The sequence below is a fragment of the Micropterus salmoides genome, unplaced genomic scaffold (genome assembly GCF_014851395.1).
Source record: "Micropterus salmoides isolate LMB-PRFRI ecotype aquatic unplaced genomic scaffold, ASM1485139v1 Ms_hic_scaffold_2223, whole genome shotgun sequence".
In the NCBI taxonomy this organism is placed as follows: domain Eukaryota; kingdom Metazoa; phylum Chordata; class Actinopteri; order Centrarchiformes; family Centrarchidae; genus Micropterus; species Micropterus salmoides.
Window position 1 is genome coordinate 1 of NW_024041400.1, and position 24,308 is coordinate 24,308.

Genomic DNA, 24,308 nt, shown 5'->3' on the forward strand with positions numbered 1-24,308 from the left:
CCCGTGACTCTCGCCATAGAAAACAAAGCTGAACGTCTTCCATAACAGCTAGGGGTGCAGACTTGAGGAATATCCGAATTTAGCCTGGATACATTATGCTGAATATGGATTTACAGGGGGTGTAGCATCGTTGGAGACCAAGCCTTCTCGGCTGGGGTGACGGCAGGACATTAGCGAAACCGACGAAAATAACATCAGTATTTTTTTTCTCGGGTTGCTTTGTCTTGTCCACCTAACGATAGCAAACCATCATTCCCATTTCAATTGCAACACATTCAGCTAGTGATTACTAGCTGCTGCCGGGACGTATCACCATGTTGTCACCTAAAAGTAACTGCTAGGACGTCGGATTGTGAAGGATAAGCAGAAACCCTATCTTACGGGTGTCACCGGGACCTGAACCTGTGTTAACCACAGCCGCGGAACCCACTGTTTTCGGCGATATGGCGGAGCAGGGCTACACATCTTGGTGAGTGCGCACAGGCATCGCGCTACCGATTTGTAGTAGCTACTGAATGTTAGCTGCTGCTACTGACGAGCCTGATCGTTATAGATCACCTAACCGTTGAGTTATATTTTGACAATTCGTGGTAATACTTGACTATTCACACACACGCATTTAGATGTATTTGTCACCGTCTAGAGAGCAAAATGCCACTCATCCAAATATTTTTCTCTTTAGCTCTGATAAATGTAGCTTGCTGGTTGGCTAGCAGCGGCTAATCATCTCCACCAGCTGATGCTGTGCTAACGCAGCTTCGCTCAGTGGAGCTATTGTGAGCGAGAGCTACAGAGCTAGCTGCCCAGCTAACGGCTTGTTAAACTCATTGGGTTAGCCACTTAGTGAATGACTCTTTCGCTCCTATTATTCTGAAAATTGCAATTTGGCACGGTGTGCTACCATTGAATGACAGTGTCACATTAGTGCCAACAAATTAGTGTTAGCTGCTTAACGTAGCTAGCATTCATCGTCGACACCACTGCACTCAATAACAAAGGTTCTGCTGTAGCGCTAACGTTAAGCTAGCTAACTGGCATCGCAGTCAGGTCCCAAACTCCCAGTTTCAGGGTGAGCTTGGCATTGTGACACACCGACAGGTTGTCAAATCACATTTTCAGAATTGTGAGGTTTACACTCTTGAAGCCAGGTTAACGTTATAGTTTAATTTTGGTGCTTGGTGAAGAATGGATTTTACGAAGCCAGACATAGATGATGTGATAATTGAAATGCGTTGTCCCCATGAATGAAAATTACCTGACTTTTGTTGAGGCCTAACAGTTAACGTTAGCTAATTAATGTAGACTAAATTATGCTTGTTTGAACCCAGCAACACGGGATGAGTGTTTTGTAATGATAATTTTAAGAACAGCATCCTCTTGTGTGTAAATAGTCCAAACCAGTGACCCTTAAAGAGCAGACTAGGTTAATTGAAATGTAGAGGTCCCCAGAAATGCTGTGTTTTGATCCTATGGATATGTGTAACTATTATTGTGTGTCTATATTTATTTTTTTGGAAATGCCTGTCTTTATAGTCTTAACATCAATTGTCTGACTTATAAGTTTAAGATTAGTTTATAGAGGCCTTTCCTGCTGTGAAGCTATTTGTAAGGGCATGTTGTTTTTAAAAACGTTAAATAGAATGGCTTTGTGCCATTGTTGTTATATGCATGGTTAGTCCTAAACATTCTGTCAGAAAGCTGCAGAGTTTGGGGAATTACTTAGAGAAGGAGAAAGATGCCCAATCACCGCATAATTTGTAGGATCAGGTCAAAAGTTTCTTATCAACAGAGACAATTCACATTTATTAAGGGTTTTTTTCTTCAGCTCATTCATCTGGCATTTTGATGCAGTTTTTTCTCTATTCTAAATTTGACCTGCATTCTATAAGGTTGGGGGGAACTGTTATGACATTAATTCTTACTATCAATATTCAGCATGTAGGAAACAGCGTTAGTCATCAATCAGGGACAGCCATTGTTTTTTTGGGGGGGGCTGTACTTTTTGAGAGGCTTTGTGTATAGTGTGATGTTGTTACTAGAAAACAGTTACCAGCTGACCCCCCTCATAAACACTGACATAAATATAATGTTTTAAATGCCATGTGCAGACTGAAACTAGTGAATTAGTTTGAGTTTAAAGCTAAAGGTCTCTGGCTAAAACCTCAAACTCGGTTGATTTAATATTAAATGTTTTAGGTTTTCATTGCGAAAGTTTGCATGACATGTTTCTTTACAGTGATGGACTGGACATTTTCTAATGATAAGAGGACAAAGACACAACACTTAAGAGATACAGTCTTTAGCCCTATTCACACGGGACTAATATTACCTGGGGACCGTTAGTAATTTGTAGTAATTGTGGACGTCGTCTGTGATCTTAATCCCGTGCAAATTTGCCATGTCAGTAATTTGTGAAGTAAACATTACACCGCAATTACCTACCATATCTTTCAAATTTTATAAATATATGATGATAAATAAGTTCACTTTATGTCGTCTGATCCAGTGTTGGTATTGTTTTTAAGACTGTCATGGTACTTTCTTCACAGGTAGTCCAACCTTTCTCTGCACTTGGTCCAATCTCCCAAGTCCTGTACAAACAATTACTGGAGCAAGAGGTCTTGTGGAATATTTTCCCAAACACAGTGCTTTTGAACTATCACCATTTCGGGTAATTTATAAATCCCATGAGGTCCCCTGGTATTAATAGTCCTGTGCGAATAGCTCTTAAGGCGCCATTTAAACCTGTATTAACATGTGATCTATATCTGGATAATGACATCCAATCCACAGGCCTTTATTTTATTTGTCGTTATCTTTCGTTGAGTTTACATACAAAGTCAATGCAAAGACGCGTAGAGCCGCGATTTCCTGTCAGGTGGCGCGAAGCGTCACGAAGGGGGTCGGGCCGGCAACGAGAAGGAATTCGCGTGAGTTGAATATTTTCAACTCCAGCGAAGAAGTCACATGACGCTGAGTCGCGATAGCCTATCAGTGTTGAGATTGTCCGGTTGTCACCGAGGCTTCAGAGCGTTGTGTGGAGAGCGCCAGGCAGAGCGGCAAACTTAGGGGAGAAGAGCTAGGGGAGCAACGCTGCAACCATTGCACAAATAAACACCCATAGTCAGTCGGATTCGGCTCTGACAACTACGGCGGTTACTCGCGGGAGGAGCTCGGAGTTAACTGCTGTTATTAAATTAGCTTTTTACTTTAGTTTTGGGGATTTTAACGTTGATTTATCTTCACTGGAGCTTCTCAGCAGCTAGCTTCCATGCACATCCGGTTCCAGTGTTGTTGTTAGGATCGTTAGCTCTGGCGGACTACAACTTCATATTTGTATTAAAAACTGGACATTACTTGGAGAAAAGAAAGCGAGGAGGTTGAACTACCTAGTGAGTTCAGAAAACTTTTGTCTGTAACTTTATTCCAGCTATCATTGTACTTTACTGTGACCAAGTTAGCATAGCATAGCCCTGATCGATCCGAACTGCATTCAGAAAACAAACATTTTAGAAGTTGTTGTCCTGCTATCTTGCTGACAGACCTGACGACAAAGCATCAATTCATATGTTTAACAAATCTGCATCATGTTGTAGTTATTTCGGCATCAGTTTAATCCGTTTATTGCTATTTAATCACAGCGAAATGTTTACTATGGGTTCATACAGTTGTAGTAATGGCCAGTTGTGTTTATTCCCCTTATTGCGTTAAAATCGCCTTCTCGCGTTATGTGTGAACACTTGCAGGGAATGTACTCACGCGAGGAAAGCCTTGCGAGGCGAAAATTTGCATTTGGTCTGAAAGCACCATAAGATCATTATTTTCATATAACTCCTGTTAAGACAACAAGTGTATTTCTTAACCTGACATGTTAAGAAATACAGTTGTTGTCTTTTCCTATAAAAATCACCCCACCTCCATTAGAGAAATAAATCCCATCTACATGGGGCTTGAGTGTGGAGTTGCTTGTCTTAACGTGCAAGGTGCAAGCTAAGCAGAAAATCTTAAGGACATTGACCATCTATTGAGCCAGAAATGGTCTGAAGTCACTGAAGATCTTATGAGATAAAGGTGGCTAAATAGTTGAAGCGAAATCAAAGCTTGTTTGTTCTCATGGGCAAAATTTCTGCTTTGCAGTCAAACTGATAAGGCTTTTGCTCTTACCACTGCAGTGTGTGAAGACACCAATCTGTTCAAGATATTGGACAGCTTTTTACATGTTGACATACAGTCAGTTTTACAACAATGTCACATGACTTTGCTTTTTTACATATTTCCTTTTAATTTTAATGTGTTTCAGCTCAAGTTGCGAGCGTGTATGCGCATTTAAGACTGGTAGCTGTAAAACAAAGTGGAAGCTGAACATTTTCAGCTTCTATATTGTTATTATATCCATCTGTATTTTCCTTAACATTACATAGTAGGTGGTGTCTTTACTATTTATACCAACACCAGTAAGGTAAAAAAAACTTAAAGTTACACTAGATGCTAGAGCAAACATAACAGAACTTCTGTTATGTTAACAGAATGTTACTTACTGCCAGTTTTGTCTGTTTTTGTTACTCTGCCTTAGTCTCTGTTACTGATCAGCAGGAGAGGAGCATCCAGACTAACCCCAGATTATGTCACATCTTGAGCCATTTAATGTAACCCCATGCCCCCATTACCTTGGAAGCAGAAATAAAAACACCCACAGAGTTGTGAAATACCTCACGTAATAATGAGCAGTTCTGTATTTAAAAAACATTCACGCATTTCTATACTAAAACCATTACATTAATCAGCCTCAGGAATAACTTATACAATTTGTTGTATTAGTAGTAATTGGCTGTGTGTACAGACATTCGGTTTGGATGCTGTGCCCGACATCCAAACCGAACATTTCTGTTCTGCACAATTAGCTTTAAAGCCACTATGTTGTAGCAGGATACCGGATAAGTTGCTAATAAGTAAACCACAGCAAGCCCTGTAAAACTGGCTAAGTTACAGCATTGAAGGTGTCTTGTTTGATAGCAGGTTAGTTGTAGTTTGAATCAAGATGTAATAGGCTTCACAGCAGCAGGTAGCTTTGCAGCTTGCTTGATTCCTAACCATCGGTACATGACTTTATGTTGCCAACACACTGGGGACTTGTTTTTTTCCCTACTTTCTCTTCCTCATTTTCAGTTTTGCAGTTTGACAAATGCATGCTGTGGCAGTCATTTGAGGTGAAACTGTGAAAGTGTGCGCTTCCTGAAGGGCACACAGTGATATACAGTCACATAGACATATTAGGTAAGAGCAGCCCTATGCACTTTCTCATATAGTAAATAATAAATGCGGTGTGCCACTCTTTTTGCATTTGTATCCGGGAAACATCAGTCTCTGTGCTCGGTGGTATCTTGTGAAAGCTGCTAATTAGGAATCAACAAAGAAATTGTCTTTTATCATAAACCATTATATTTTTCAACTATTTGCTATCCGAGGGACATCCAGAATAGGCATTGTAAAATATTGGCCTTCATTCTGGTGTGTGTGTGTATAAAAACATTTTCATTGATAACTTTTGCTGTAGCCATTGTTTTTTGCCTTGTCACGTGCCTTTGCTTTGGTTTAGCATCTCGGTTGAACACTTTGCTGAACAGCTAACAGATACAGCCACATCAACAATGGAATGTAAATATGATGTGATGTGGGCAAGAAATTCGCATCCAAATACACCTGTGTTTTATGAGTGCCGTGGTAATAGAGTAATGCTTGAAGTCATGTGTGCTGTAAATTTGTCGGATTTGTCCAAACTAAATCTTGCACTGGGTATGCAAACGTCACACGAATTTGTGCAGTCACATTGATGTAGATAGAATATAATTGGCTTTTAATAAGGAGTTGTCACTTGCAAGCTCTTAAACACAAGCCGAGTAGCAGACAATACTTTGGCATCACTTTGCTTCATGACCAAGCTCTCACACTTGCAGTGGGAATTGATTTCAGTATGATTTTTCATTTGCCTTTGTTCTTTTTTCTATTATATTTATATATTGCATTACTTCAATTTGGTTGTTCATATCTTTACTTGTGTGTTTATTTACTTGGTTGTGTCTTTGTTTATTTGCGTTATACACTTATCCATTCATATCCTGTCCCCCTGACACTGTTAAAAGGGATGGGGTGGGGGTAAAGTGAGGACAGGGTTAAATCTCATTGGAAGGTGCGCAGAAGACTGCACTCTCGTGCAGAAGGTCTCGTCGGAACAAGTATCGGTACAGAGGTTCGAGCCAAGCTGTGCGCGCGCTCGCGCTCTGGAAAGCTTTTATTCGGGTGTTTAACAAGAGGGGAAAACGTGTTACTTTATTCATCTCGAGTACCGAGACAAAGTAATGTTGTCTTGGCTCCTGCGCTCTGGATGATAATGGGATAATTTTCTTTCGTTGCCATCAAACCATCAGATGTTTCCAGTGGTGGATTTCACTGTTTTGGAATGTGTTTGATGCGCATTAACCTTTTATTCGACATTTCCTCCTCTGGGCTTGCCTACACACTCTGCTTGCTTATTTTTTTTTACCACTGGAATCTGCGGAAATTTTACCGTTTGATTCAACGACCTGTTTAGTGATCAAATGGCTTGAATGATGAAAATCTTTTGAGATGAAAAACAGCACTTTTGGGGATCATTTTTTGCTTGTGCGCGGCTCGTGCCTATTCTCGCGCCTCAGCAGCCTGTTGTCTGTGTCCGTGGAGAAACGCACAACTTTGTCGCGAGCTGGAGCCGGAGCTGGAGCGGGTGCTGCAGCTGGTCTGAGCGGCGCGCCAGGGACACACGCAGGGGGCCAGGAGGGGGACCAACGGGGCGGCCCCGGTGTTCGGGCGTTCTGTGGTTGGACCGGGCATCCGGTGCAGCTGTGGAGCGCGGATGATGAAGACTGTGGTGATGATGATGATGAATGGCCCGGCATCTCGAGCAAGCACCGGGGTCTCACTACCATTATGTTTACTATTGTGCGCTCTTGTCTTTCTCCCGCCTTGCGCTCACTCTCACCCACAGCCGTGCCAGGTGCTGAAACGTATCGGCCACACGGTTCGGATAGGGGCTCTGCAAGTCCAGCCTCGCTTGCTCTCCGCCGCCTCCGGCAGCGGCTCTGAAGACTGGGACACCGATCGAGGTTTGATAGGGAGCGGAGAGCGGATTGAGTTGGAAAAGCAAGTTAAAACAAGTGCCAGTGCGCCTGGATATGGAAGCCTCAGGAACAGAGGTGCCGTTAATAGCCAGCGGGGAGCTAGCAGGAGTAAGAGCCATGCACGGCAGCGAGAGGAGAACCCCTTGAAGGAGAACCGCCTGTTTGAACCCCGAGACTCGGTCCTGCTCGCGGTCGAGGCTCTCAACCGGGCCGGATTGCTGCCATACAATTTATCCCTGGAGGTTGTCATGGCCGTTGGGTCCGGACTCGGCGAGCTGCCCGCATTCTCCTCCTCCTCTGTGGGCAGCCCCGAGAACGAAGACCCACTGTCCTTCGTAGAGAGCGTGTGTCACACCGTGGTCGTGCAGGGGGTTTCCGCCATGATCGCCTTTCCACGGAACCGAGACGAGTTCATCAAGTTGGAGTTCGTCTCCCTTGCGCTTCATGTGCCAGTAGTCAGCGTTGTGCAAGGGGAGTTTACGCGCCACAGCGAGGTTTGATAAGCTTAGTAAGTAGATCAAAGGGGAAAAGATCATATAGGTAGACCACTTTCCCTACACTCTCTGCCGTTTTGAACACTGCAGAAACCACATATATCAAAACAATATGTGCTGGGCTTCCTGGCTAACGATAGTTTTAAAAGATTAATTTGCCCTGTAACATGTTAAAAATAATGACTAATACCCACAAGAAGCTGTAACCATCGATGTTGTGGTATTTTTACTTGATAAATGACATACACTGTTAATTGTTGTCAACCAGGTGATATCTTGATTGCTTTAGCGCCAGTGTTTAACAGTTAAATCTTTAGATTGTGTGGAGGATTAGGAGGATTGATTTGCGGTCTGTCGATGTTCAGTAACAAAAAACGATCCGTATTTTTTCAGTGTTGCAAGCAGAAAGCGAGCACATTATCATATTCATGCAGCATCAACGCAACGTCTTATTGAGGCTACCGGCTAAACTCATCACTGCAGCTTGTTTTTGCTGCCTTGCAAAATGTTTTAGAAGGTTATCGTGCTTCTTACAAGCGTGGCTGAGGTCATCGTATTGTACGTTGTGATTTCAACAGCAATCTTCTGTACACGTAAAACCACCTTAGCTTAGGGATATAAACAGAGTTTATTAGCCAGCGTGTCGATATACTGGCAATCAACAACAGCAGATTTACTTTCTCTGCAATCCCGTAACAAATCAGCCCTGTAGAAGAGATTGGAAAAGAATAATTGAGGATATTGTCCAGAAAATAATATCAAACTGATTTTATACATAAATACATTTTTTTATAAATCAATCAATCAATCAATTAACATTTATTTATATAGCACTTTACAGCAACCAACAGGTGTCTAAAGTGCTTAATATCAACGAAGAATAAACACAACAGCATTCAATAAAAGACAAGAAAAAACATGAAGCCAGACAAGGTTACCTAAAACATCAGAAGAAGAGGGAAGTTGTTGCACCACTACTGCGTATTAAAAGCCATTCTAAATAAATAAGTTTTAACTTATAGTGCGAATGTCAGGGGGGAGCTTGTTCCAGAGTTTTGGGGCAGCAACAACGAAGGCCCGATTGCCCCACTGTTTGTACCTCGACCTTGGGACTTCTAAAGCCAGTTGATTCGAAGACCGCAATAGCCGATTTTGCCTACCCAAAGTTAAAAGCTTGAACAAATACTCCGGGGCTAGGCCATTTAAGGCTTTGAAAACTAACAATAAATCTATCGCTAAATAAAGCCAGTGTAGTGTAAATACAACGGAAATGATGTGTGCACTTCTAGATGTATTTGTTAAAAAGCGAGCAGCAGCATTTTGCACAAGTTGAAGATGCGAGATGGATGTTTGACTTACATAAAGAGCGTTGCAATAATCTAGGCTTGAACTAATAAAGGCATGGATAGCCTTGTCTAGATCGTGCCTATTATGCAAAGGCTTAACTTTAGCCAGGAGACGAAGTTGGATGAAGCTCGTTCTGACAACATTGCTAATCTGCTTGTCAGATTTCATGCTGCAATCGAATGTCATACCTAAATTTTTGACAGTTTGCTTGGTGCATGAAGTCAAAGCTCCCAGACTTAAAGCTGGATTGTTTGACATGCATTTAGTACTGAAGATAATACTCTAAAAAGTTGAAGTGAAGATAAAGTTTTATCTTCATTCAGATTAAGAAAGTTCCGAGACAGAGACAACTTAATATCATTAATACCCATTAAGCAGGCAGTTTAGTGCAACACTGTCATTAGGTTTCATAGGCAGATAAATTTGCAGGTCATCTGCATAAAACTGAAATGACAGGTTGAGCTTGTCTATTATAGCCCCTAACGGCAACATGTATAAAGAGAACAGGATGGGGCCAAGAATTGAACCCTGGGGCAACCCGCAATAGAGAGGAGCAGATGATAAGTCACCCAATGTGACAGAGAAACTCCTGTCAATTACGAACTAAACCATTTAAGTGCGGAGCCTTGAATACCTACAAAATGCTCAATGCGTTCAAGAAGGACTGCACACTGTATCAAAAGCTGCTGACAGGTCCAAAAGCACTAATACAGTAGGATCCCCAACATCTACAGACAAGGCATACATATCATTGTGAACTCATAGAAGTGCAGACTCAGTGCTGTGACGTGATCTAAAACCAGATTGAAATTTTTCAAACACTTCTACAACAACTTCTTTTGTAGAAAGACTTGTAAGTGTTTAAAAACAACTTTTTCCAACACCTTCGAAAGAAAGGGCAGATGGGAGACTGGTCTAAAATTGGACAACACATTGGGGTCAAGATTAGGCTTTTTAAGTAGGAGCCTAACCCACAGTATGTTTAAAAGCATCTGGGACAGAGACAGAACTGAGACAAGAGTTTTAAAAAAAAAGTAGACTCGACCCAATGATGCTAAAGACCTCTTTCACCATCCTAAACAATATAAATATGTTGTCATGCAGACATTTTTACTGATGATGGCTGCAGGACCAAATTGGCAACATCCACTAAGTAATAGTCCAAAGGTATCTTTTTTATTTTTTATTTTAATTTTTTCCTATTGGCCTTTTTGTTAATGAATTTAGGAAATTAACATTCTTCCCCCAGGAAACATGAGATATAAGATCTGAAAAATCCTATTATTAAGAATATCCAGCATACAATCTTATTTAAGCTCTGCCTTTTTTAGACACTGGCTAATCCACGCAACTCACAAAGTAGGAAATGTGGACTGCGCATTTAAAATTAAAAAGCCTTTTTACCTAATTAGCAGTATTTAGAGTCTTTGTTGTCTTTTTATAATGAGAATCTGAGGTACACTACCCTTTTTAATATTTTGTATTGAAATATAAGTAGTTTAAGTCCAGTGAAAAACCTTAAATGGTACAAAAGTACTCACTTTTAGGACTCTGTTGTATACAGTATGTTGAACGCTGTATTATCCAGTAAGAGCACACACTGGCCCGTTTGAATCCGAGGGATTACTGAAGCACCTGTTGCTTGTGTCTTGAACAGAAGCACCACTTAAGATTTGCCTTCTGATATTTAATTTGGAGAGAGGGTAGTCTAGATCATCTTAAATTGTGAGGCTGAGAGTGTCACTCATTGTGGTCATGTGCCCTCTGAAAATTAACAGGATTAGATCTGGACCTCCGTCTTGATAGGCGTGGCCAGCAGCTAGTTTAGATCTGTCTTTCCCCTCAAATCTTTTAAAGACATCGTGCTGCAGGGTGTCCTTGTGACTCAAAGCTGAAGCGTGGACCATGTAATTGTAATATTACAGACAAACAGAACCCAGCATCTCACATGCGCTCTACATCAATCTTTTCTGTACACTTCTATGTTGATCACTTATCAACGCTCATTAAAAAAAGTCAAAAATGTCACTGAGCAGACCTGAGCAGCAATGCAGGGCCGGTGTACTTATTTTCATGGCGGCAAAAAGGTCACCTTTGATCAAAAATTACATCTTGTTCCTGAAGGACAGAACCCCTAACATCCATAATTGGATGAGAATGGGGAGGCAAATAATTGTTGTTTCCCAATTGGCGTTCCAGATGCAACTCCACCCAGTGGCTACTTTAAACTGGTGTAAATGATAGTAAGGGGAACACGTATGCTAGGGGCTCACACTTTTTCACTTGAGTAATCTATCTCCATGTGTATATTCTGGTGACATAGTGTAGTGAGATATCATTTTTGGACACTCAATCTGTAATATCCGCGCCTCTAAGGGGCCAGCATTTGCAGAAGTCTTCACTGTGGCCTGGTGACCCAGCCCGTAGTGGCCAAATCATGCATGCAACTGGCTTGATGGAGGACGGTATTGGAATTGTGTTATTGAAGACCTAGCCTGTCAGTGAACAAGGACGTCTTATGGCACTTTGGGCTGCCGTCCAGCCCTCAACAGTCCGGGATTGTATTTTGTTTTTAAATGTTCCATTCATCTATCTCACCCATGTTCTACAGGCTTCTGTGCGCAGAATTCAGACGAAGCAGTTCGATACTAGAATATGAATTAGATCTGTGGTAGATTAAACTAGCTGTCTATCTGCCTGCTGTGTTGACAGTGAGGCAGTGACATCATTGGTGTCTGTGTGTGGAAGAACAAGGTCAGTTTCTTAATCACTTTCTAATGCTTGAGCCCAAACTGTTTGGCTAGAGATTCATCCGGATTAGAACCTTGTACCTGCAAAAAAATTAACACTCGTCTGAATAGGATGTCATATTCGGCTATATTGTTAGATGTTTATTATGACCCACAACTTGGGTCAGGCCCCATTGGGATGTGACGTATCAGGCTTGTATTGGACAAAACAAAACCAGAGAAAAGGTACATGATGCAGTATTGTACCGGTGTCCTGTTTCCACAGTGAACTACATCTTACCCCTCTCCTCCCAGATATCCCGTAGTCATTCCTGTGCTACTGAATAAGTGAAAGAGATGGGAGATTCTTCTGAACAGTGTTCACTACCACGCCAACAGAAAGAGGCTGATTTTAGTTGCAGTTTTCTTTAGTACCGTGTTAACAGATATTACCCAAATTAATGATGTTTATTATTACCTTCCATGTTGTCAATGATGTAATTTAAACCAAGATTTCAGGGATTTTTGGATTCCAACATTTTTATGCTCCTTCACATTTTGCAGGCATTGCAAACACAAACTGAAATGCAGCTTGCATGATACAGTAATATTTATTTTCACTGTACTTCACTATAACCAAGTAAGGATTGAGTTGCTGGCCACAGTTGTAGTAGAGTGGGAGACTTTTTTTTTTTGCCTTCAAATTACCCAGAGCTCTCTAAATCTAACTTTAATTTAAAAAAACGAAATAGATGTTGATTCAACTCAGTGGGTTATTTATTTTAGAGCTGTCTTAGTAAACAAAACTCCTTATGTCTCATTCAGTCAGCAACTTGCTCATTTGGTCAACTTGTTACGATTGTGGTTTGGGTTTTTTTTTCTGTGGTTTTTCATCATGACTTGCCCTTTACCGCTTTGCACCTTCTGTATACCAAAGCTGTATTTCCCTTTCTCTTTCTCCAGTGTTTCCTATGGGATTTTTTTTCAGCAGCGGGGGCTGGACAAACCGCATCACCCCTAACCTTAACGGCAGGAAAACCCTGTTAATATGACCTCAGAATCATTATAGATACGATTGCTCATGTTTGCCTTTTGTGTCTTCATTTTACAGCTTCTGACATGAGAAACCTCCTCCCTTCTGAGCATTTTATTTGCACATTAAAATCCAAAAAGAAACGTCTCCTCATTAGCTTAAAAGGACTACATTGCATCACTAATTAGCTTTACTAACCTCAGCTCCTCCGGTCACCACTGTCCTTTCTTTTCCAAAACCACTTTTTCAGACAAAAAAACTGAAAAATAATTTAATCAGTCTGTACAGGACAGAGCTGCAGGCTACGTCAGTTTAGTCTAAATTTGTACCTGATGTTCTAACTCAGCTAACTTAGCGCTAACCGGCTTCACTTTTCCAGCAGGTGGGAAACAACAGACTTTTCTTGGTCTTGAGAAGCTAACACACTGTAACAGACACTGTACATTTACTGCCAGAATATTTTCCTCCGCTCACGTTCACCGTCACTTTCTGCTGCTCGGACAATCAAACACTCGCTACGCACCTCCCTGATTCAGAGTTACGCTGCTCTTATAACACCATCTGTCATGTGTGTTTCTGCATAGAATGAGGAGAAGAAGCTAGCCAAGCATTGACTGCTGCCGTGCTTGCACAATGTGCGAGTGAAAACATTTGTAGCGCATAGTTTAATGATCGTGGGAAATTTTTGTGCACCGCTGCTGAATGCATATAGAGGAAACACTGTTCTCTTTACTATTCTCAGTATAACACTCGATAACTTACACAGTAGTGAGCAGTAAATTCAGCAATTAAACATTTACAAATACGGCCCGACCAATGCAGACTTTTTGAGGCTGATAAAATAAATAACTATAAAAGATATTTGTGAGAAGGATCCCTTAAAATAGTCGGGCAGGGTTTGTACAGACCGTGACATTTTATAGTTTAAAAATTAATGTGTTCTGTCAGGAGGACAAACGATATAATAGTGACTAGGGCTGGACAATTTAACAATAATTATAGCAATATAATTATTTTCAATAACAATATGACAAATGTCCTGCGATGGACTGGCGACCTGTCCAGGGTGTACCCCGCCTTTTGCCCAATGTCAGCTGGGATTGGCTCCAACCCCCCCCGCGACCCTGTACGCAGGATAAGCGGTTGACGATGGATTGATGGAATATGAGAAATGTGCAATAAATATTCGATAATGTTTGACATTATTCACTTGAATCATACACGAATTAGGACTTTAATTGTTTTGTTAAGATGTTTATTAGGGGTCCAAGCCCGAGTGGGCTGGGAACCCGCGATTGCAAGGCATCACGGTTCCCAGTACCAGCGGAGCTGTGAACCCTATTGTTTTAGCTAAGATTTTTATTATTATTCTTCCGCCACTAATTCCAATACTGCAGCCTAGACGGTAAGTGCTGCAGACACGAAACTCACAGGGTAGGTCCAAACCGCTGCACCTACCTCAGGCGCAAAAATCCGCACACTTCTACCTCTAGGGTCAGCGGCTTGTTTAGGCTTGGAACTCCCGCATACAAATGCGCATATCAAAAACCTTACATCCAAGCTTTTGGGGGACCGAGCTGAATCTCCTGGTATAGGCCACGTCCATTTCCGCCTAGACTTTTTTTCCGCTACAAAACTGAAAAACCTATTGTAATTAACTCCTCCGTTGCCGCAAGTCCGATCAGCACCAAACTTGGCACGGATCGTCTCTGGACTTGATAAAAGTTTGAAGAGGAAATTTTGATTCGTGAAAAAATGTCCCAATTACAGGTGCTGATCATATAATTAGAATATTATTATAATTCCATTCAAAAAGTGAAACTTGGATATTATATTCATTCATTACACACAGACTGATATATTTCAAATGTTTATTTCATTTAATTGTGATGATTAAAACTGACAACTAATGAAAATTCCAAATTCAGTATCTCAGAAAATTAGAATATTACTTGAGACCAATACAAAAAAAGGATTTTTAGAAATGTTGGCCAACTGAAAAGTGTAAACATGAAAAGTATGAACATGTACAGCACTCAGTACTTAGTTGGGGCTCCTTTTGCCTGAATTACTGCAGCAATGCAGCGTGGCATGGAGTCGATCAGTCTGTGGCACTGCTCAGGTGTTACGAGAGCCCAGGTTGCTCTGATAGTGGCATTCAGCTCTTCTGCATTGTTGGGTCTGGCGTATCGCATCTTCCTCTTCACAATACCCCATAGATTTTCTATAGGGTTAAGGTCAGGCAAGTTTGCTGGCCAATTAAGAACAGGGATACCATGGTCTTTAAACCAGGTACTGTGTGCAGGTGCCAAGTCCTGTTGGAAAATGAAATCTGCATTTCCATAAAGTAGGTCAGCAGCAGGAAGCATGAAGTGCTCTAAAACTTCCTGGTAGACGGCTGCGTTGACCTTGGACCTCAGAAAACACAGTGGACCAACACCAGCAGATGACATGGCACCCCAAACCATCACTGACTGTGGAAACTTTACACTGGACTTCAAGCAATGTGGATTTTGTGCCTCTCCTCTCTTCCTCCAGACTCTGGTACCTTGATTTCCAAAGGAAACGCAAAATTTACTTTCATCAGAGAACATAACTTTGGACCACTCAGCAGCAGTCCAGCCTTTTTTGTCTTTAGCCCAGGCGAGACACTTCTGACGCTGTGTCTCGTTCAAGAGTGGCTTGACACAAGGAATGCGACAGCTGAAACCCATGTCTTGCATATGTCTGTGCATGGTGGTTCTTGAAGCACTGACTCCAGCTGCAGTCCACTCTTTGTGAATCGCCCCCACATTTTTGAATGGGTTTTGTTTCACAATCTCCAGGGTGCGGTTATCCCTATTGCTTGTACACTTTTTTTTCTACCACATCTTTTCCTTCCCTTCGCCTCTCTATAATGTGCTTGGACACAGCACTCTGTGAACAGCCAGCCTCTTTAGCAATGACCTTTTGTGTCTTGCCCTCCTTGTGCAAGGTGTCAATGGTTGTCTTTTGGACAGCTGTCAAGTCAGCAGTCTTCCCCATGAATGTGTAGCCTACAGAACTAGACTGAGAGACCATTTAAAGGCAGGTGTTTTTAGTTAATTATCTGATTAGAGTGTGGCACCAGGTGTCTTCAATATTGAACCTTTTCACAGTATTCAAATTTTCTGAGATTCTGATTTTGGGGTTTTCATTAGTTGTCAGGTTAGGTTTGGAATGGCCGATCAACACCAAAAAGATGTGTTCCTCTATAACCACAAGTTGCATTGATATGAAAGTTGAGCCGAATTGTTCAGGATGGTCCCTTGATTCCATTGACTAAAGTTGGCCCAAATATGACCATAGGTGGCGCTGTTATTGCAGATTAAAGTTGTCAGAAAAAATTCTCCATAACCACAAGTCCAATTGATACCAAATTTGGGTCATTTGTTCCTCATGGGGCACCTGGAGAATTTGGTGCAATTCGGCCAAAAGGGTGCGCTTTAATCTAAGCTCAAATACCGTCGGAATATCCCATTCATTTCAGTGGGTTTTTGAACCAAGACACATTTTGCCTCATAACTACGCACCACTACATCGCACATTCATAAAAATGATGTGTACGTGTTTGGGGGATCCTGCTGATTCTTATGGTATAGGACATGCCTCTGTGCAATGACGTTTTCATTTTGCTAAACCAAGAACATAATAAAACCTATTTAAATTAACTCCTCCGAAGCCGTAAGTCCGATCGCCACGAAACTTGGCACGGACCATCTCTGGACCGAGCCGATAAAAGTTTGTAGAAGGAATTTTGATCTGCCAAAAAATGTCTGAATTTTAAGCTAACAAATGTTTGCACAAACGCTAAAAGCAGGATGTCATGGCAGATCTTAGTTTGCAATGGGCGATCTACACCTTATCTGGCACGCCCTCCCGAGGGGCTGTGTAAAATATAGCGTCAATCGGCCTCTAGGTGGCGCTATTCATTGGAAATCAAATGACGCTCCCATAGACATACATTAATTTCAGATCTCCATAACCGCAAGCCCCTTTCATTTATAACTCTGGTCATTTGGTGGGGCGCCCGGGCCAACTCGCGCACCCTCCGTGGGTCCAGGGGGGGCGGCTTGCGCCGGGAGGCTTGGACCCCACTAACAACTGCTTGCAGTTCTAGTTTTTAATTGTTTTCAATGTTCTACCTCAAATTTGTGAAGTAATCTACTGTTTGACCTCAAGTGTTGACTAAAGAAAAGTTTCAACCACAATTTACCATCTGTTTTTTCAACTTTCACGCAGGAGCAAAAATCAGCCTTTAAACTCGAAAGAAATAAAGATTTTATTTTTATCGTGATAATTATTGATATGTCGAAAAATATGAAACTTTTTATCATGATAACATTTTTGGCCATATCGTCCAGCCCTAACAGTGACACTATTTATTAACTACCTCAAACATAACTGAGATTTCTGGTTAAATAACAAGACAACATATTCATCGATATTATGATAATAAGATAATGTTGGCTGATATATCGGTCTAACTTGACTTGATGCTGCGGATGATGACAGTCTTGGGGTCACTGGATTTTTTGGGGATTTGTTTTTTATTCCGGCCTGCAGTCCTCACTTGTGGCCAGAGAGCTTGACAGGAGAAAGACAAGTCCAGATGGGGGTCAGAGCTGCACCTCTCAACTGAACTTGTCTTTGCCTCAGAAAAAGGCCTGTATTATAAGGTTGCATGTCAAGTGTACGCTATGTCAAGGCCCCAGATCATCGGGGAACAATTTGGTGCTTAGGTGCAGCATCAGCCTGCAAACTAGAAACCCTGATTACAGATTTGTCTGAACAGCAAGATGACTTAAAGTTGAAATTTTAGGATTAGTCAGATGTGTAATCCTACAACCACTTGTTTCAATCGGGGGTTTTCTCAAGTAGCCATGATTAGGTGATATGAAAATAGAAAAGATCGCCCAACCCTACTACAGATAGCAGAAAGTCCAGATTGATGAGCTGTATTTTGTAATGTCATGTTTGTTTGCTATAGGGCTGCAGCTAACGATGATTTTAGTATAGATTATTTCAACGATTCATCAATGCGTCGTTTAAGAAGTACTTTTGTTTGGTGGTGCGGCTTACTTTGGCGCCTGCCGTACCGCACCGCTAATCGTTCAAAACACCCTGCTCCGAGTAGATAGCAGGACGCGTCGCAAAGCTTGTGTCAGTCATTTGAGAGTTGTTGAAACTCCGGCAAAAAAACCCAAAGACTGAGATCAGTGTCAGCAGCAGGAGCGGAGAGACAGAAGACAGCAAGGAGAAGAGAATGAAGTTGTGGGTTTAGCTAGCTGGCTATTTAGCTTTATTAGGTGTCTTTTGTTGAAACATGTTCAACGTTTCATTCTAGTTTCTCCTCCATGTTGTAGAAAGAGCCTCTGCAGTGGAATACTTGAACATTTTTCACTGTGCTCCTGAATTTCTTTGGAGCACATCTTTACATGTGCTCTTACGGGGGAAAAAGGTTAGTGTAGTGCCCTGTCACGTCGTGTTCACAGCGTAAGCGTGATGTGCGTCAGCAATAAATGTTCGTGCGAAACAGTGTGTAGGATAGTTTTATGGAAAGAATTTGCGTCGATGCTTCGTTTAATCACATTTTATTTTATTAAAGGATGAATCGTTTCAGCCCTAGTTTGCTATACTAGATAGTATAGAAAAGACAGCTCTTCTTGCAGGACTGTAATGCATGAATATATTTGTGTTGTGATTCAGCAGTATTCTTCATAAATTGCCTTAAGGATGTTGTATCACACAACAAATACATACATTTTATATACACTATTATCTTTATAATAACTAGTATTAATTGTGAGCAAGTAGTTAAGCTTTATAAAGCGGCTTTAAAAACTTATGGGACTGTACAAAAGACAGATGGAACACAAAATGAAACATAGAACAGTATAGTTAGAAATACTTTCCACAAAGTTACATGAAGCTATTTGATTCTTATTTTTCAAACTATGGGTCATATGCTCCTAAATCAGTAGGCGTAATCAAAATGTAGAAAACCACACCATTGTTGTGAGCAGAGACCACCTTCCAGTCTAGGCTGGATGACATTTGCCTTATTGATTTTCATAATAAATTGTGTGTTGTTCCCCAGTTATTTTTTTTTAAATGCAACAAAATTTGCAGTTCGGATTTTTACTGCTGAATTGTTTCACTGTCCTTTCTTTGCTGTTTTCTTGTGTGTAATTATGAGCCTCATTGATCTCAGGGGATCAGATTATATTCAGCTCTGTGCAAAACAGCAGCATGTTCTTGTGGCGTGCAGTATGTTGTGTGCCGACTGGAAATGTTTTCACATTGTTCTCTTAGATGGTCGCTGAAAAGGATTTCAAATAATTTTAATTGTGACAACACAACATTCACTGTAGTCAAACATAACAAAGTTTGACTGCAGTGAATAGTATTCTGGGAATACCCAGTCCCACTTAAATACAGAATGCACAGGTCAGTTGGCCAGTGTATAAAATGGATGTACCGCATATACACCATATTGTGCAAGTTTTAGGAAGGTGTGGAAAAATGCTGTTAAGTAAGAATGTTTTCAAAAATGGAAATGAATAGATTATATTTATCAATTAACAAAATGCAAGCAAATCAATATTTAGTTTGACCCTTTGCCTTCTAAGCGGCATCAGTTCTTCTATGTACACCTAGGTACACCTGCATGGTTTTTGGAAGAACTCTGCAGGTAGGTTGGCCCAAACATGCCAATCTCACTGTCGAAGCTTCGCAGAGGCGGTATGAGAATAATGCCATTTTGGAGATATGGGGATGCTCAACGTCTGATTTTATATAGAACTACCAGTTCTCTCCCAGTTATTTCATATACACATTACAATATACATTGGGTGGGTGGGTATGTGTGTATTGGCTGGGTGGATGTGTCGGTATGTGTGTAGTGGATGAAGAGACGGAGCCCAAACTTCACCGGTGGTGTGCCCTGTTATCCGCACTTGGCGGGACATTTGGATCATTTATCACCATTGATGAACCACATAAAGAATATTATATTGTTTTTAAATAGTACTTGAACTAGACATACAGGAACTGTACGTGCATGCTGTTGTCGGCCGTACAGCAGCCACGCAGGCAGAACTCTGCACAAGACCGGTAAATGGCAGACGAGCAGAGTGAAAAGGGTCAACAATAAGGCTCAGTGTAGCTGTAAATGTACAGCGTAAGTTACACTGATTAATAAATAGAGACTGCAGCTCTGTAGCTTCTCAAGATTAAAGCGAGCTACCATGTATCGCCGCCACACAAACACATGTGATTCTACTGTGTAAATCCTTAGTTGCAGACAACCCTACCACAGTTCTTTTGGTGGATTTAGGCAGCCTTAGTTGTTTCTCTCCAGGACTCCTTGTTCTTCTTTACACTGAAGATAGTTCTTAGTGACTTTTGCTGTATGTGTAGGGGTAGGGATGAAACGATTACTGGTTTAATGGTTAACCATGGTAAAGTTCCCAACGGTTATTATTACCGTACGCATTTCAATTACCATGATAACCGGGTACGGTTAACGGTGCTGTTATAATCTCACGGCAAACACTGTCCAGCATCTCCCAGAAGCAGGCGCGCATGCGCAGAATGCAATGTGGGTTTGTTTGGGTCAATGACGCCGGAGATTTTTCAGTCACTCTGAAGTACGGTCGTATTTTAATTTTAATGAGAGTGCTAAGGGAAACTTGAATGAAGAAAATAACCTTACAGTGAACGCAGGGTGAGTTAACTTTTAGCTTTGGTTTGTCTCTCCGACTTGCTAACAGCGTGTAAACTGAAGCTCTCAGTGTTGCAGCTCTTGTAAAATACGCCACACTTTGTTCTGTTGCTGTGTGCGTCGTGTGTCAGCAGAGTCTGTTTGTCCACTGCACTGTTGATACGTTGATACACCTTGTTTGCATGTCAGAGGTGTGGCTTTTTGGCCGCAAATCTTCCATGAATGCCACTTCTAGTAGATGTAGTAGATGGGTGTTAGCTGAGTTTGGCTGTTCCTCACCTTGTAGTATTCCTGCTATACAGCTCTTTCTGTTTCAGTTTGTGTTTAAACCTACATATTGAATTGGTGATCAACTGCACCAATCATACACCTGACGATATTCCTACAAAATCCCTGACTTTGTGCAAGTGTACCTAGAAAAATTTATGCTGTTTTGAAGCCAAAGGGTGGTCACACCACATATTGATTTGATTTAGATTTATTTTCTGTTCACTTACTTTGCATTTTGGTAATTGATAGGTATAGTCTAGAAACACATCCATTTTTGAAAGCATTCTTAAATTACAGCATTTTAGTACAGTACATACTATAGTTCTTAATCTTAATTCCTGATATAAAATCTGATCCACCCCACATATTAATTTTTGATTTGGTATGGTATCTTTGCCTGCTGTATTTGGAGGAGGAAATGTGACCTGTGTGCCTGCAGATATTCAAAGTGGTGCTGATAAAATTGCTACAAGCAGTGTGAGATTGTCAAATTGCAGCATCTGAAATGATTGACTGAAATTGCAGTTGGCATACTTTTCTTATTTCCCACAGCATGGTGGTATAAAGAAAATATGGCGAGAACTGTGCAACTATGATTTAGTCTGATTTAAAACAGATGGGTTGTACATCTGAATTGATTATAAAGTAGACTCTGATAGGAAACCCACCTTTATTCCAAGAGATAGTAATACTTGCACAATTTAGCACAATGATAAACAAATCCAATGGTAGTCAGTGTGTAGGCAGATGGTCACATAACGGCATTCTATAATATTTAACTAAAGTAGTATGTCCTTTGGTTAAAACCTTTACTATCACCCTTGGAAAAGCATCATTCAGGGTGAAATGGCTGAGAGACAAAAATGATCAGTGAGTCTTTTCAAACATTAAATCATACGTTGAGAGAAACATGCAATTGACATGACGGATTAAAAGGAAGCCATAGCATATCAGATGGGGTTTGACCTCAAACAATACATGTGTTTTCACTCACCTCAGCTTGTAATAAATCAGCAGTGTGGTCAAATATCAAACCTTTGGGGTTTTTGGAGGGAAAATGGCAAGTCACAGTTGGCCAACTGGCTTTGGTGCTACTTGCAATGTTAAACAAATCCAGTTAAGTACAACAAAAGGAGGAAGCATCAGATTAACAAGGTCTTTAAGGCAGAGTTTTCATAAAGTCACTTGTGGATTTTAAGGCTGATGTACTTTCCTGCTGTGAATGTGATGTTTATGAAACAGAAAACTTGTGTGTAGTAGAAAAGTAAAGAATACAAATTGTTAGTTAACCAATGAAATGTTAGTGTGAAGACAGTTGTTATGGAAACTATACTTGTTTTCAGTATTACACAAAAGATGCCATGCAATATTTTTCAATAGTTTCATCACATAGATGTTTTAGTTGAGTCTCACGTTTGTATTCCTCTTTCTTCTTTTTAGGGCGTACTCCCTAGTTGACTCCAGCCAGGTGTCCACCTTCCTCATCTCCATCCTTCTCATCGTCTATGGCAGCTTCAGGTGAGTGTTGCTAAATAAATAATCACTTCAGCTGTCAAGAGGATAGTGGACAATGACTTGCAGAGCAAGTTTGCCACATAAGCAAGGACCTAGAAGCTAGAAGTTAAACTTAGTGACTTTTGCTGCCCAACATAACAAAAGCACTGTTTTCATAAGCTTTTGCTCTACAGTCAAGTAAACATTTCCTATTTTGAGTCCCAGGCTGCAAGAATTTAAGAACGAAAGAAAATATGTTATGTTTGGTATGGTAAATATGTGCAAATTGTGAATATGTTTCTTCTGGTTAATGTGAAAAACACTTGTAGAGGCAGAGTTGAGTTCTTTCACAGTCCAAGTGTACCCGGTCAGCAGTTGGCATAATGAGATTTTGGTGCTGTTTGTGCATCAAAAGAATTTACAGTCCTTTGATTGGGGTAGTTGGATTAGGATACTGACCAGCGCCAGTGTTTCCCCTATATGCATTCAGGAACGGCGGTGCGCCGCTGCTGAATCATGACCGCCCGCTACAAAAATTTCTCACGATCATTAAACTGTGCTATAAATGTTTTTAATCGCACACTGTGTGAGCACGGCAACACTCAATGCTTGGCTAGCTTCCTCTAATCGTTCTATACAAAACATCTACGTGACAGATGCTGTTATAAGAGCAGCGTAACTCCTGTAAGGGATCGGGAGGTACGTAGCGAGTGTTTGTTTGTCCGAGCGGCAGAAAGTGACGGTGAACGCAAGCGGAGGAAAATATTCTGGCAGTAAATGTACTGTCTCTGTTACGATGTGTCAGCTTCTCAAGACCAAGAAAAGTCTGTCTATTGTTTCCCCAACTGCGGGAAAGTGAAGCCTGTTAGCGCTAGCAGACATCTCCCCTCCCCTTCAGACTGCGCAGCTGAGCAGGAAAGCTTCTACAGTAGACTGTGTCTTTTGGCTCTATGTAACTTAACATTAGCTCAATTTATAGAAAGTAACTTGTATCTGTATAGGTCTTTTTAAGCTAATGAGGAGATGTTTCTTTTTGGATTTTAATGTGCAAATAAAATGCACCTCCGAAGGGAGGAGGTTTCTCATGTTTCCTTTTTTTTTTTTTTTATATTAAAGACAAACATGATCATATACACATAATCATATCTGTAATGATTCTGAGGTCATATTAACAGGGTTTTAGGGGGTCATGCCCAAAACATGCTGTGTCAGAAATGTAAAATGACTGTGGAGAGCATCATAATCAACCAAATAACTTTCCCAAGATATTAAGGTTGTAGTTCCTCCCCAGTAGACTGATCTTTGGGGGGTTATTTATTATCTGCTCTAGCTAGATTTGTTCAGAGATAAGGTGAAAATAATGGCCCAATATGATGTGAAATTACATATTTTTCATTGGAAAACCCCCAAACCCTCCCACACACGGTAAGCGCCGCTTTATTCTTGAGGAGCTGCAGTCTCTATTCATTCAACTTGCGCTGTAAATTTCCAGCTAAACTGAGGCTTTTTCAAGTCCCTTTTCTCTCTCTCGCCTGTCATTCACTGGTCTTGTGTCTTATGTGAGTTTACGTGTATTTTTATTCAAAACGATAAAATATTCTTTGTGTGGTTAACGGTGATAAATTTTCCGAAAGTCCCGCGAGCTGCGGACAACTCGGCACAACACCAGCGTCTCTGCAAGTGTTCCTCTTCCGACACGCGCACGCTACGCTTACACATGCGCACTGACAATCCAGGGTTATGGTTACAATTTTGGATTTTATTTACGCACTTTAAAAACATTTATTGAAAGTTTTATTCTTTCTACATGTTTATTTACAGCATTAAACATTGAAATGTATATTGTAATAGGCTGTATATTAACTTATTTGGAAAAATGTAAAATCAGACGTTGAGCACCCCTAAATTGCCAAAATGGCATGATCCTTGTTTCGCTGCGAAGCTTCTACTGTGAGATTGACAGTCGGATCAGGCTCAGCCCATCGAATCTTCGACTATTGGGGGTCAGCCCTACTGCTGAGACGTGTTGTGTTGGGGTTTTAT

At 41.0% G+C, this 24,308-nt stretch overlaps 1 long non-coding RNA gene across 1 annotated transcript; it reads left to right on the forward strand.

The window, feature by feature from the left end:
- The first annotated feature begins 7 nt into the window (after positions 1 to 7).
- LOC119917786 lies at positions 8 to 24,096 on the forward strand. Its single transcript, XR_005447332.1, has 4 exons — positions 8 to 469; positions 22,212 to 22,289; positions 23,289 to 23,290; positions 24,087 to 24,096. It is a non-coding gene; the product is annotated as an uncharacterized LOC119917786 (long non-coding RNA).
- Positions 24,097 to 24,308: the final 212 nt, after the last annotated feature.